Source organism: Prosopis cineraria, unplaced genomic scaffold (assembly GCF_029017545.1).
Source record: "Prosopis cineraria cultivar Desert tree isolate PC_DT_omini unplaced genomic scaffold, ASM2901754v1 PC10, whole genome shotgun sequence".
Classification (NCBI taxonomy): Eukaryota; Viridiplantae; Streptophyta; class Magnoliopsida; order Fabales; family Fabaceae; genus Prosopis; species Prosopis cineraria.
The window spans coordinates 28,344,502-28,358,832 of record NW_026555341.1 but is presented as its reverse complement, the minus strand read 5'-3'; the positions used below and the strand labels follow the sequence as shown (position 1 = coordinate 28,358,832).

General features: G+C 31.7%; 1 pseudogene; it reads right to left on the bottom strand.

The window, feature by feature from the left end:
- Window positions 1–5,835: 5,835 nt before the first annotated feature.
- On the bottom strand, window positions 5,836–13,775 carry LOC129284548 (cell division control protein 48 homolog B-like; annotated as a pseudogene).
- Between the last annotated feature and the right edge of the window lie 556 nt (window positions 13,776–14,331).

Sequence of the window (14,331 nt, the reverse complement as noted above, 5' to 3'; positions counted from 1 at the left end):
ATTTCTTCTTCTTTCTTGCTTCTTTTTCTTTGTTTCTTGTTTTATTTTGGTGTTTCAAGATTCTATTCCCAATTAACTAGCATGATTCTACTTCTGCATTATAATCAAGTTCAATCTCTCATGATGAAATTTAGACATTTCTTATATGGTCAAAGACAGGATGATTACTTTCATGTTCATTAAGAATGAGAGTTAGAGCTTCTAATGAGTAATAGTCAGAGGCAGAGTCATTTTTAGGTTAGGGTGGCCAAAAGCACCCCCTCACTTTAGGACAAAGTACAAGTAGGGTAGTAATGTATGTAAATTTTACAATTTTATATCTTCCTACTTTTGATATTTTGCATCCTATGAACTAAATAAAAATGTTTAGACTCAAAAACTTATTAGATATGTAGTATTTTGAGATAAGATATAAAGCACATATTTTGCATTAAAGACCATATCAGCATGTTTAATATAAGTTTTTTTTTAATGATGATCAATCTATTTATGTTATTACAATTTTAGTCCTAATATAATTATTATTTTTAAAACAAGAGGTCCCTCATGCTATGTCAAACGAGTGAGTCTCATTTCAACTCTCGCCAACAACTTGCTAACTTAGCTTTGGCACCTGGATTAATACAATTGATGCTTCGCTTTCTTCTAAAAATAACGATCAATAGTGAAGTAAATAACTTACGATCCTTCCATATATATATGTGTGTGTGTGTGTGTGTGTGTGTGTGTGTGTGCATGGGTTGCTAAGAAGGGTGATCAACCATCAATAATAGGAGTGGTAGAGTACATCAACGAGTTGCAGCAGCTTCGACAATCCCTGGAGGCCAAGAAACAGAGAAAAGTGTACAACGAAGCTTTGAGCCCTAGGCTTGGGTCAAGCACAAGACTTTCTCCAAGAGTGATGCCGTTGGTGAGCCCTAGGGTAAACCAACCCAGTTTGGGAGTGTACTAATTGGATCAATACATATCTCTTTTTCTAGAAGCTAATATGTTCGTCTTAGCCTTGAGCTTGAGATCATCAACAATGCTCTCTGGGTGCTAATGAAGGTGATATCTCCTTGAGGGATGATGTCTTCTAAGTAAAGGGTCCTGCACTTGGATTTTCATATGTTCCAGCAAGTTGGAGCAAATAGCCTTTGTTAGTTGACTTCTCTTGTCATAGAGCTTTCTAAGTCATTGTTTCATGCAATTGAAGGGTAAAGAATAAGTTTTGAACATAAAGTTTAACTAGTTTATCCCAAACTTGCTTGGCTTTAGTGCAATCTCTAAGAATATGAATAGAAGAGTCAAAATAATTACAATCAAAAGGATAATAAAGTTTTCTTGCAAAAGCCATTTCCATCAACATTCAGACAATCCCAAGTTCATAAGGTCATTTTCAAATTTTGTTCTAGCTTTCTAAATTATCATTTTTATCTTTGTGCTCAATAACACTGTAGGCAAATTTAATAGGGAAATTTCAATCTGTCATTAGAGGGTCACCAGCAGATGGTGTCATTTTCTCTTCTAGAGCCAGGAGGCTGAACTATGGAAATATGCCTAATAAAGTCCATAAGAAGGTATCTTGTAGTGTGCATCTTTGCAATGTTCCATGTAAAATAACTGAAGTCACTGGCTCTAGCAGGAAGCATTGCATCCATGTTGCAGCCATACATGACAAGAGACATGGGGTTCCATTTGTCAAACCAAAAGGAGACTTGGTTTTGAATTACTGTTTATTGCGTCTAAAATTGTGGCATCAGAAGCAGAGATTGCAAACTTGAATACTTGGGCTTTGATTACTTACTGTGTTTGGATAGCATTCAAATTGAGGTTTGGATGGTTCAAATCCTAGTTGGGGTCTTAAAAGCTCATTGAAAAGCTTGAAAGAATATTTGGATAAAAAAATAGTCAAAAGAGCTTTTAGTCCACAAACCTATTCACATGGAAGTTAAAAATATGAGCTTTTAGCTTTAATTGTATTTAAATCTCATAAAACATAAATAACATTACAATCACTAACTTTTACCCTAATTTCATTTTGCAAATCTTAATTTATTCTGACTTCAGTTTTACAACTTCTTATCCAAATACGCCCGGTTAAATCATTGTCATTCTATGGCTAAAATTAAAACAAGAAAAGAAAAATATATAATCACATTTGACCATTGGGTAAAGGAATTATTAAATTTTTTCATTGAACAGTTAAGGCATTAATTTAAGAATTAATGATTAAAACTGTAATCAAATCATAATCAAACTAGCCATAAATAAAATATTTTATTAAATCAATCAATACTGGTTTAATAATTTACTAATTCAATCAAGCATGTTGACTCGAATTTTCATACTATGTTTTGGACCCTACATAATCCTCATCAATATGATGTGGTAGTATATTAGTAAATCAATTAAAAAGAATTAATGGCAATGGGTTTATGATTTTTTTTAAAAAAAGGTTAAGTAGATTTATTGTAAACTTATGTGCAATAGACTCGAGGTTCAGAAAAATGTTCTCTATTTTAACCTATATATTAATGTTTCGATATATGCACGATAAAAATAAAATTTGTTATCACCATTCTAATCAAATGAATCTACCATGAATCCTATTGAACACGAATGATTCTTTTAACTTTGGAGCTTCAAGTTGAGTTAACAAAAGAAAATAGAATAGCATTTAATAAAGTAATTTGCCGGTTGAAAAATATCTTCATGTTCCTGACACACACACACACACACACACACACATATATAATTACGGTTATTTTATGGTAATTAGAGTATAATAGAATTTAAATACCAATTGAATTTCATGCAATAGACTCCTCTGTTTTCATCAAGGCAATCAAATGGGTTAGTGCACGTGGACATTTGAATTTTGGATTAGAAAGCCATTCAAGTGGCTTTGAGCTCCCACGAGGTGTAACAGTAAAGAGTCTCATAACGCTGAAACAATGATCACTAAAATTTATGAATTTTTCATTTTTTTTATTTTTCTCACGTTAATTCAATTTCTTTTTCTTCTTTTTTCTCTTTCTTTTTTAAATTTTTTTATCTTTCATTCTTTCATTATTTTTTTTCAATCGATTGACTTATAATGCCATGTTAAATTCTTTATATTAATCATGGTTGAAGATAGTCTACTTTATCAAAATAATTTAAGTCACTTGGTTAGACACACTTATATTCTTAATATCAATATTTTAAAAGCCAGACCATATGTTAAATTAGAAATATCTAACTAGTTAGATTAGAAGTTGAACTAGTGATGTAATAGTTAAATAAAAATAATATTAAATGTATATATAAAATAAATAGAAGAAAAAAAAACTATAATATGTTAATAAAATTATATAACATGACTGTAAATTAATAATATTATGAATTATGATTTTATAACTTATCAAATATAGGTGAATCCCAATTAAATTGATATGATTATACTTAAAAGTATCTATATTTACACTTATAACTGTCAATATCTTTATAAAAAAAAAAGATCTCACATCATATTTTATATATGTAAATTATCCAAAAATAAAGTTGGCTTTCAATAAGATCTAATTTTTAAATTTTTTGAATTTTTTTATTTTTAAGGTTTTTTAATGTTATGTTTAAGACTATCTGATTTTTTACAAATTGCTTCGATTCCTGGCTTAATAACAGCTCAAGTCCGGTCCAATCTGACTCAGACTTGAAAATGGTTTTTTGGTCTAAATGGAGCTGTTAAGGGCTCTAATCGAAGGTTTGATCACCCAGTTTAGTCTGGTTTTTAAACCATTGCTTAATATATTTTTCATATTCTAGATGTGGGACTTCTTAATTTGATTTTTCTTCTCTAATAGACTGACATGAATGGGAGAGAAACCTTTTCATTTCTTTATCATTTTTTCCCTCCACTTTCCAATTATAACTATTGATATCAGTGCATTAGATGAATCTATTTGTCATAAATTTGATGAATGATTATGATTAGGAACAGTGAAGGAAAGTGATGATAAAGAAATGGAGAGGTCCCAAATCCAACATGAATATAAGTGGTATCCTTGGAAGCATCTATTCTACAGTAACCAAGTTTGTGTCCATATCATCTTAAAACAAGGCCAAGCAAACGCAAGATCCTCTTCGTAGTATCAAAAGTTCAATGACTAGGAGCCTAATAAAGAGTGAGGGATACAAGAGGATAAAAAACATTAAAGACGTACAACATTAATATTCATTCTACGAGTAGAGTTGGTAGAACTCAACCCACCAACCCATAAAAAAATACAGATTGGGTTAAAAAATAGGTTCATTTCTATGTAAAATGGTTTTGGCCCGTCCCGCACAGCTTGAACCTACAATGAGCCAACTCGCTTTTCTTTTTTTTTTAAAAAAAAAAGATAAAATCACAGAATCATTTTCTCAATTTTCCAACCCTTGCCATTATTCAAATTATTATTATAATTCAAATTACATGCTTATTACTTACTACTGTTATTAGTTGTCACATTTAATTAGTTGATATAGCTATAAATCCATGACCAATCAAGTGCATTAATGTAGCGTGCACTCAACCAAAAACTTTTCACAATTTAATTTGAGTAAAATAATTTTAAGTAGGCACGAGCAATATAACCATTGATTTTTTTTAAAGTTACGTGGTGTTCAAACTCTTTGTCATTGTGATACCATTTGAAGTAGTGCTGTCTCAAGTGGTGTATGAATTATTTTTAGAGATATTTAAAATAATCTATATATCAACTTTCAAATCCTCTTTAATAGTTTTTGAATTATGAGTTACTAGGCTATTAAGCTGTGGACAAATCATAACTTTTATTTTTCTTTGTATTGTCTTTGTTACTACATTTTTCTTCAATGAATTAAGAATTTCTCAGTTAGCCCCCCCCCAAAAGTTAGCTTGCTCAACTTTACTCAAATTAATGTCAAATTTAATTTTACTTTCCAGACTTTTACATGTTAATTATATTTTTATATTTAATTGTGTGATGCTAATAATTAATAATAGATAAAGTTTCTAACATTATGATGAATTTGTAATTTTTAAAATTAAAAAATGTATACAAAAAATATTTTTTTGTGGTAGGTTAGCTCGCTGTGGGTTGACGGGTTAGTAGAAATATAATCCGCATAAAATGCGGGTTATATCAACTCGTCCCACCAAGCCTGTGGGTCGTGGGTTAATTTATATTATCAGCTCTAGATGAGAGTACAAGTGGGGTCTTAATCATTCACATTCAAGGCTAAATGCATGTTATGGGTCATGAAATCTTGGAAACTTGAAAAATGAAGATCATCCATGAAATTTGCGCAACATGTGCATCAAGATGACGGCATGAAGGCTTCAAATTAAATTCCAATTGTATTATTTTAATTTGTTTAGAGTCTATTTATATGTTATATTTTGTATTTTCATCTTTTTAATAAGGCCTTAGGCCAAAGTAATTAATTTATCTTTTATTAAGTGTCTAATAATGGGTCTAAAAGCTTAAATATGTTAATTATGGTTTTTTTTAATTAGATAGAATTTAACATGGATTTGGATTACAAATTCAAATTAAATTACCTTAACTTATAATATCTTAGAATAATGTTCTTACCTTCTAAGCTAGGGCTCCAAGCCTATTTAAAGGAATGTAAACATGGGTTAACATAGCATTAGGCCAAAATTACTTTGGGAAAAACCAATGGGCAAGAGGCTTTTATTCAAATTTATAATTGAAACTTAATTCCCAATTCCCTAATACCAAACCTCAATTAATAAAATCAAATTGAAGAACTGCTTAGGAACTTGCATCAGAACAAATCTGCAGAAAGCATGGAGCCCAATATAAGAAAAACCTACAACACATGTACTTCAACAAATTTTGATTGTAATACCAAGCAAGTTCTGAGGCTACAAACAAATGGTAAACATTCTTCATGTGACAGCTACTTCATATACAGATTGTTTTTCATGCATGAAAAAGTATTTAGTAGCAGCAAGTAGCATACAGCTTACAATACCAAGTTTAACCATGGAACTTAAAATATTACTACTTTTCTTTCTATCAAGTTTTGAACTTGATTCGAAGTTCCTAGAAAATGTTGAAGATGAGGTCTTCATGAAAGATGAGTACGAGTCAATTTCTTCTTTTGTTAATGCTGGATTTACAGAATTCCTCACAACCTGGAAATGGCGATCACACACAACAGTAGCAGATATGTCTTCTGTCAGAGCAACGATTCCAGCTTCTCTTGCATAATCCCTCGAGTTCGGCGCCTGTGAAGAGCTCGGTATATTCTGCTAGTCCTCTGAGATTGACATCATTCCCTAGTTTCATGCCACGTGTATGTACACACAGAATCTCATATCGAGCTTCCAAATCAGGTGGGGGCACATATAGCACCTATCATTCAACAAAATAGACAGAGTGAGATAGAACATTTGAATCCCCTCTTTTCATTTGTATATAATACTTAAAAAGAAAAATTAATTTTTTAATCCTTATAGTTTTGATTTGATTGTAACTCAATTTCTGAACTTTGACTTATTATAACTCAATCCTTAGAAAAATTAATCTTTTAATCCTTATAGTTTTGATTTGATTGTAACTCAATTCTTAAACTTTGACTTATTATAACTCAATCCTTAAACTTTAACTCTTGCAACTCAGTCCCTATATTTTCAACCATTTAAATATAGGTCTCTTTATCTTAACAAATAAAATTTTAAAGATTAAAATTATGTTAAAATTTATAAAATACCAAACCCTTTTAATCTTTATAAATATTATAAATATTAAAAGTTTAAAATTTTTGTAATCTTTGAAATTTTATTTTTTAAAATGTAAGGACCGATATTTAAATGGTTGAAATTATAGGAACTAAGTTGCAAAAAGAAAAGTTTAGAAACTGAGTTACAACCGAGTTAAAACTATAACGAATGAATTGCAACAAGTCAAAGTTTAAGGACTGAATTATAATTGGATCAAAACTACAGAGACCAAATGATTAATTTTTTCTACTTAAAAACAAATATTAACTAAAATGAAAGATGATGTTGAGAGATAAAAACAATCAACTCCAATTATTTTAGGAGTCTCACTTTGATCAGTTTCTCAACATTCTCATAAATCTCAGTTTTGTTGATAAACATAGTTACATGCAAACTTACACAACAATGTGAATCACAAGTCCATTATTTGAGTTTTTTTTTTTTTTTGGGAAAGAAAAAGGAAAGAAAATGTCTAGTGGCATATATTAGCTCTCACAAGATCAAAAAGTCCGGGGCGCATTAGTGCAGCGTCTATCGCGTAAGGACGATTTGTAGCTGCCAAGACAAGAATTCCCTGAAAAGTGATTATGGATATAGTCATTTGTAAGGAAGAAACAGAAGATCATCTCCATTATGTTGAATCCAGTTTGAACTTGACTGAAAGAAAATTATTACTTTGTGTCGTGTGTACTTTATTCTTTCAATACCGCTTATAGTCAGATACAAGAATTTGTAAGAGACAACTGAAGGGCCTAGAAGGATAAAATGTTTTCCTAAGAAACAGTACACACACAAACAAACACAGAAAACTTACTGTAGCTTCTTCTAAACCATCCATCTCAGTCAGAAGAGTGGATAAAAGCCTCTCGCCTACTGCGCCGCTATTGCTAGAAGAATCACCCCTGGTAAGAGAAAAATGATCAGCATTTCTTGTGCACAGGAAATACCTTATTTATTTCCCAGACTTTTTCACCAGAACAATGACACAACATTCTTAGAAGAAAAATCTACAGGTTTTTTTGAGAACATCGTCAAGTGCATGTCCGCCTATTTGTCATGTGTTGTGTCTGATTCTATATGGATATGTCATGCAATCATTAATTAAACTAAGCATGGATTTTATAGTTCCAATGGATTTATACAGAAACTACTTAAAAAGACAAGTTCTTCAAAAAAGTCACCCAAAAAAAAAATATCTTGATAAGTTTATGGACAAGAAAAAAAAAATGCAGAATAAACATAAACTAATGGGTGCATTAAAATACCTGCACATGCATATATTAAATCAAGCCATCAAATTTCATATTTTTTTACCTTTCTGAATCTTACATGTATTTGAAATAGTAAATGTAGGATCAAGTTGTTCTGAAAAATTAAACAGTTGGGCAGGGTAGGGTCACTCACACATCACAAGGATATTAACTACAATCAAGAAGGGCAAATTTTGCTCCAACTGGGAGATAAGCATATAAGATAAGAAAATATTTTAAAATGACATTGGTTCAAAAATATTGTAAAGTAATCATTAACTATATATTATGCATAAAAGTGCTTATTAACGTCTTCCAAAAAATCAGCTACAAGGTACAAGGAACAACTTGCATAAGTACTCTATTAAACATCTTATGTTGCTCAAAACGAGACTAAATAACCTATACTACCATAAGTACCTTGAAAGGCTGACATCCTGTTGGGTGCACTTCATTCAACTTTTTGACCAATCAGAAACCTATAGGTAGTCCTCTATGGAGCCCACTAAAGTACTCCAAGAGAGATGGGGAACAACCCCTCTCTTCCCAATGGGAAAGGGAGAGGGGAGCTAGCTACTAAGGTGGGAGAATTAACTCAACTATATGCTCCAAAGAACAAACCGTATCACTTAATGTGGGGCTAAGAAGCTTACACTTTCTCAGTCTCTATGGAAATATTTCACTTTTTGATAGTTATGTCAAGAATTATCATGCAAATATAAAATCCCCATCGTACATCATAAACATGTTTACCATGGTTTGTATATGCTGAAAAAAGTTTAAACAGATTAGCAACTCACTGACCGTTTGGCAGCTACCACATCAGCCTCATCAAAAAAATATTATGCTAGGTGCTGCGAGTCTTGCTCTCTGAAATGTGTTCCGGAGCAGCACCTCCCCCTCCCCAACATACATCGAATACATTTCTGCACCACTAATGCATCATCTATCATTTTAAGGTTTTTCATCTTTTATAAATGAATTTTGCATGGGAACTCAATTGCAAAAGAATCTGTAAACAGCTATATAATCATATGGATCAATCAGAATGTAAAACAAATCAAAGTATAAGATCATTGATGTAAGAAAAGTAGAGTTAACTACCATATGGATCCTTGAAAGATACCACAACTATCAATTTAGTCCTCAAAAGTATATAGCCATTAATTTGGGCTCAATGTTTCAAGATACATCATTTTAGTTTTGATTCAAAAGTTTATGGTCATTTTTGTCATGAACAAGTTTATAGTTATCAATTAAACCCTAAGTGAGCTAGGTCAGGACTAAAAAATGTATTTTAAAAAAGATTAATTTGTAAATAAAAGATATAAACTTTTTAAGAATGAAATTGATGATAGGCGTATCTTTCAAGGACCAACACAGATTTCAAAAAAGTATCAGAAGTATCTCTTGTCAACAGAAGAGGTAGAAAGATGCAAATGAACAAATAGTTTGAAATGAAAGAGATTCCAAGAGCCAGTAACTCTAGACTACAGAAACAAAAATGTTGTGTAGGACTTCAAAGAAATAGTTGTCAATTCTCTGACACTCTATATGTGGATAAATGTCACCCAGTTGCATCTATTGGTTAACTCCATATTAGATGAGCACCAAATCTTAATCATGCAAAGACACACTCACATGAGGTAGGGATATACAACAACAACAACAACAACAACAACAACAAGCCTTTATCCCACTAGGTGGGGTCGGCTACATGGATTGCAAGACGCCATTGTGCTCTATCATATAACGTCTATTGTCCATGTTCATGATAGATTCAACAAATTTTTACATTGGCTGTTGATGGCCTAACACAACCCTCCTCCTTTACCCGGGCTTGGGACCGGCTATAAACATAGGCGGAGTTGAGGTAGGGATATACTCTGATAAAAAAATTGGAAATTGTTAAAACCTCAAGGAAAAGAAAGAAGCCTGGGCAGCATGTGCAGCAGCTTTGGCAAGGGTTGTTTTGGAACATCCTGGAGGTCCATGCAAGAGAATTCCTCGTACTGGGGAAATGCCCAATCTTGAAAACACTTCAGAATGCTTGATAGGCCATTCAACAGCTTGCTGAAGCTTTTTCTGTTCAAGGATACAGACAAATACCATTAATTTCTGGTGACACCAAAGTGATATCAAATGTATAAATTACAAACCTTTAATTCTGTTAATCCCCCAATATCATCCCAAGTCACTTTAGGAATTTCCTCTGTAACACCTCTTGTTATGCTTGGACCAACAACAGATCTTGCATTGTTCCAATCCTCCATCATTATGCTTAAATGACTAGAATTTCCATTTGCATCTCTGGACCTTTTAGCTGCTAATGTAGTGGCCTCACAGCACAAGGCTTCCAAATCAGCCCCAACATATCCATTGCAAGATGCAGCTATCATTTTTAAGTCAGCACTGGAATCTAAGGGAATCTTCTTTGTGTAAAGCTGAAAATCAGTTGTTAGACACATCAAATTAGCTGCCTTGGTTGAACTTAAATCAAGAATTCTATAAAACAGCTAAACGGTGGAAAAATTCAAGGATGACTTTTGTCATTAAGCAATTGATAGTAGAATTCCATCAACATTTCAAAACGTACAACCTTAAGAATTTGAAAAAGTTCCTCTTCATTTGGGGCAGTAACTTCAATTTCAGTATCAAAACGTCCATACCTTCTAAGGGCTGGGTCAATTGCATTCACTCTGTGAGAAGAAACCAAACTTAATGCATAAATAAATTGTCTAAATAACAACAAATAAAACTGGAACAACCAGCCTAAAACAATTGTAAAAGAAACCAGAATTCTACTATTAAGGCCACAGGCTTCAGAGAATCAGGAGACCACCTAATAGGGAAATTTCCAGGTTCTAACATCACTTCCAAGAACAAAGAGCCAAAGTGTGATATAATATTGTATAAGAGATCATGACTCTTAAGTAATCCATCAAGGCATGCCAAAAATATTTAAGCGATGGATAATCAAAACATTCTCATTTCAACCACCAAATACAGGATCAAATGCATGGTATAATAACTTTTTAGATTCAGTCAGATATTAAGCATAGCATATAGGTTAAAATAGCCAGGTATAAATGAATAATTTTTAAAGGTGAGGACCAAGACACATTAAGCCCCTACCATTTCAATTTGTATAAATGTAATATATATTAACCTTTTAAAACAGAAAAGACAACCTGTTAGTTGATGCAACCACAACAACTCTCGGCATAGATGAGGATGGTTTGTTTGAATCCATCAATGTGAAGAGCTGAGAAGCAATTCGAACATCTTGCTCCTTTCTGCTTGTAGAGAATAATATGGAGTAATAATGAAGTAAAAAATGAAATTAGCACACATGCTGCATGCATAAACATATAATTTCTTAATTCACTAAAATCAGTTCGAGCCATGTATTTGCTTTATTGAAGATTGTATAGAAAATGTTTGAACATATGAAATTAAAACTCTTCTAAAACTGATCAATATTACACTAGATCAAATATTTTGACAGTAAATAAAATTGAGTTGGGACATTTTCTTCTGCAAAAACAATTGCAAACTGATTTCTTTCACCATGATTAAGGGCCCATTTGTTTAATATTAAAAAATAAGTGATTTTTTTAGTAGTTTAGAGATTTTATAAAAAGATATTTTTATGGAGATTTTATAAAAAGTAAACATTATTTTATGTTTGATTATAATAATAAAAAAGTGATTATTAGTTAATTATTTTTAAATTTTATGATATCTTTCTTGATTTTTTTTATAAAAATAATTTATTATTATATTATTTTAAAATTTTATGATATTTTCGTATATCCTATCTCTTTAAAACACTTTACCTCGTCTACCACATTAGATTATTTTCAAAAGCTACTTTCTCAAAGTAGCTTCTTAAAACAATCAGAAATTTGCCTTTTTCGGATTCTGATTATTTTCAAAAGTTTAAACAAGCATCATAAAAACTCAAATAATAAAAATTTTTCAAAAAAAAAAAAGTGATTTTTTCACAAAATAAACTAAAACATATGGGCCAGAAGACCACTAAAGACAGCCATGGTGTTATCAATCATGATCATCTTCACAAGTTTTCAAGACCATGACTTGTGTTTGTAAAGTCTACCAAGTTATAGTTATTCACTAAAAAAGCACCTTCAACCATACAAAGACTAAACAACCAACTAAAAAACTGTAACCTGTCTCGGCTAAAGCTAAACAGCACCTTAACCATCCTGCCAAAAGGTCATCTTTCCTTTAGAATGCGTTTCAAGGAAATTAGCCTAGTTATGGTTGCTCCATTAACTTGACAGAGAACTTTTAATGCTATCACAGCCAATCTAATTATTATGCTGGGGAGTTCCACCAACCACCATATGACATTTTCTCTACGATTGTAAAATTGTGACAATTTATTTACAAGTCATTTCAACATAGCAAAACACATTACGACAAAGATGAAGAAAATGCTTGGAAAAAATAAATAAATATAAAGCTGGACAGTTAACAGTTGTCCCTTACCTGGAATCTCGCCGAGGACAGAGTACGTCTATTTCATCTATAAAGATAACTGATGGCTTTCCCCAAGTTGAATGAGATGATGCCTCTGCAAAGGCCTCACGTAGAATTCTCTCACTTTCCCCGGCATGTGCTTTATGGACAGAATGAGGACTGCAAAATACATAAACAGAAAAATAATGACAGACCACTTACTTAGACTAGAGTTCCGGTACACAAGATCCGCAAACAAAAATATAAAAAAATAAAAATAAAGAAAGGACGAACCTGATGATTGTCAAATGCGCTCCACATTCCTGAACAACTGCTCGTACTAGACTTGTCTGCAATAGCAATGAGACAAAATATATCACAAAATCATCCAGTTATCTTATCAACCTTAATTACTCATTGCTGTTGAAAGATATCAAAAACAAAAAAAAAAAAAAAACTTGTATTGATTTTAAAGCCTAAACCAACATTTTCCAACTAAAAGCAACCTTCCACTGGGTAGACCATGAAGCCATACTGAACAGAAAGCAAACCAAAAGGGACAATGTGTCTCATGACTCCAGCTAGAACTCTCTAAGGAATAAGCTGGCCGCACAAGATATACAAAATATTTGTATTAAAAGCAATTACTTAAAGCTCCAGCCTCCAAAACCAATTCGATTAATATCATAACAATTAATTAGCACCTCACCATTTGAAAGCAAGATGTGATTAAACAACAGATTCAACATTGTTCTTTACTTCTAGGATGAAATTACTTTATTATAGTTTATATTTAACAAGCAATACAATGGAATAAAAAGGGCTGGTCCACATCCTCAGTGCCAATTTTTACTGAATGGATCATTTCAAGAAGTTACCTTTCCAGTGCCTGGAGGGCCGTACAGCAGCAACCCTTGCTGCCACTGAAGGCAAAGAAACAAATTAGCCATAAACATAACAGCGGTTTAGAAAGAAATGAATTTACATAATCATAATTATGGAGTTCTTACACTTATGCATATATATGATGTGTGTGTGTGTGTGTGTTTTCACGGCTTGAACCGAAAATGGTAAAGGGAAAAGAGAGATGAAGACAAAGGAAGACGCTTTACTTTGATACCGAGCTTCTTAGCTTGGCGAGAATAGAGAAGAGGGAATATGATGAGTTCTCTGAGAGCTTGAAGTGCTTTCGCGTTGCCACCAATGGCTTCTTCAGCTCTCCACCGGTGTTCGGTACTGTTACTGTGGCTTTCCATCTGAGCCCAGATAGCAGAGATGAAAGGGTCTGTGTTTCCGACGGACTCGGGGTTGCACCGTAATGATTGGGCTGGGCTATGCCGTAATTATAACAATATTAATATTAATATAATTGTAGACCTTAAATCATTAAAATTTTAATTAAAAAATCATGAATTTTATTTGTAATTAAAAAATGTGAATATTTAATTAAAAAATATTTAATTACATTTAAATTATTTGTAACGTTAATTATAAATTTATAAAGGTTAATTGAGAATCTCAATTTTTTATTATCAACATATAAAAAATCAAGTAAATATATTTAACGTCAATTAAAAATTTATAAAAATAAGTTATGAATCACAAATCACTTATTAGTATTTTTTACTATCATTGAGAAAATTAAAAAAAGATAGTTAAAAATTTTGCAATGTTAGTTGAAAATTTTTTAAAATTTATTATGAATTTCAAACTAATCAATAAAAGAGAATTTATTACAAGTAAGAATCATAGTCTACTATTAAAATTTTAATAATTTAATGTATGTAATTGTCATTAATATTCTTACAGGATTCCTAATTATCATTTTTCCTACTTCATCTAGTTCTATTTATAAGG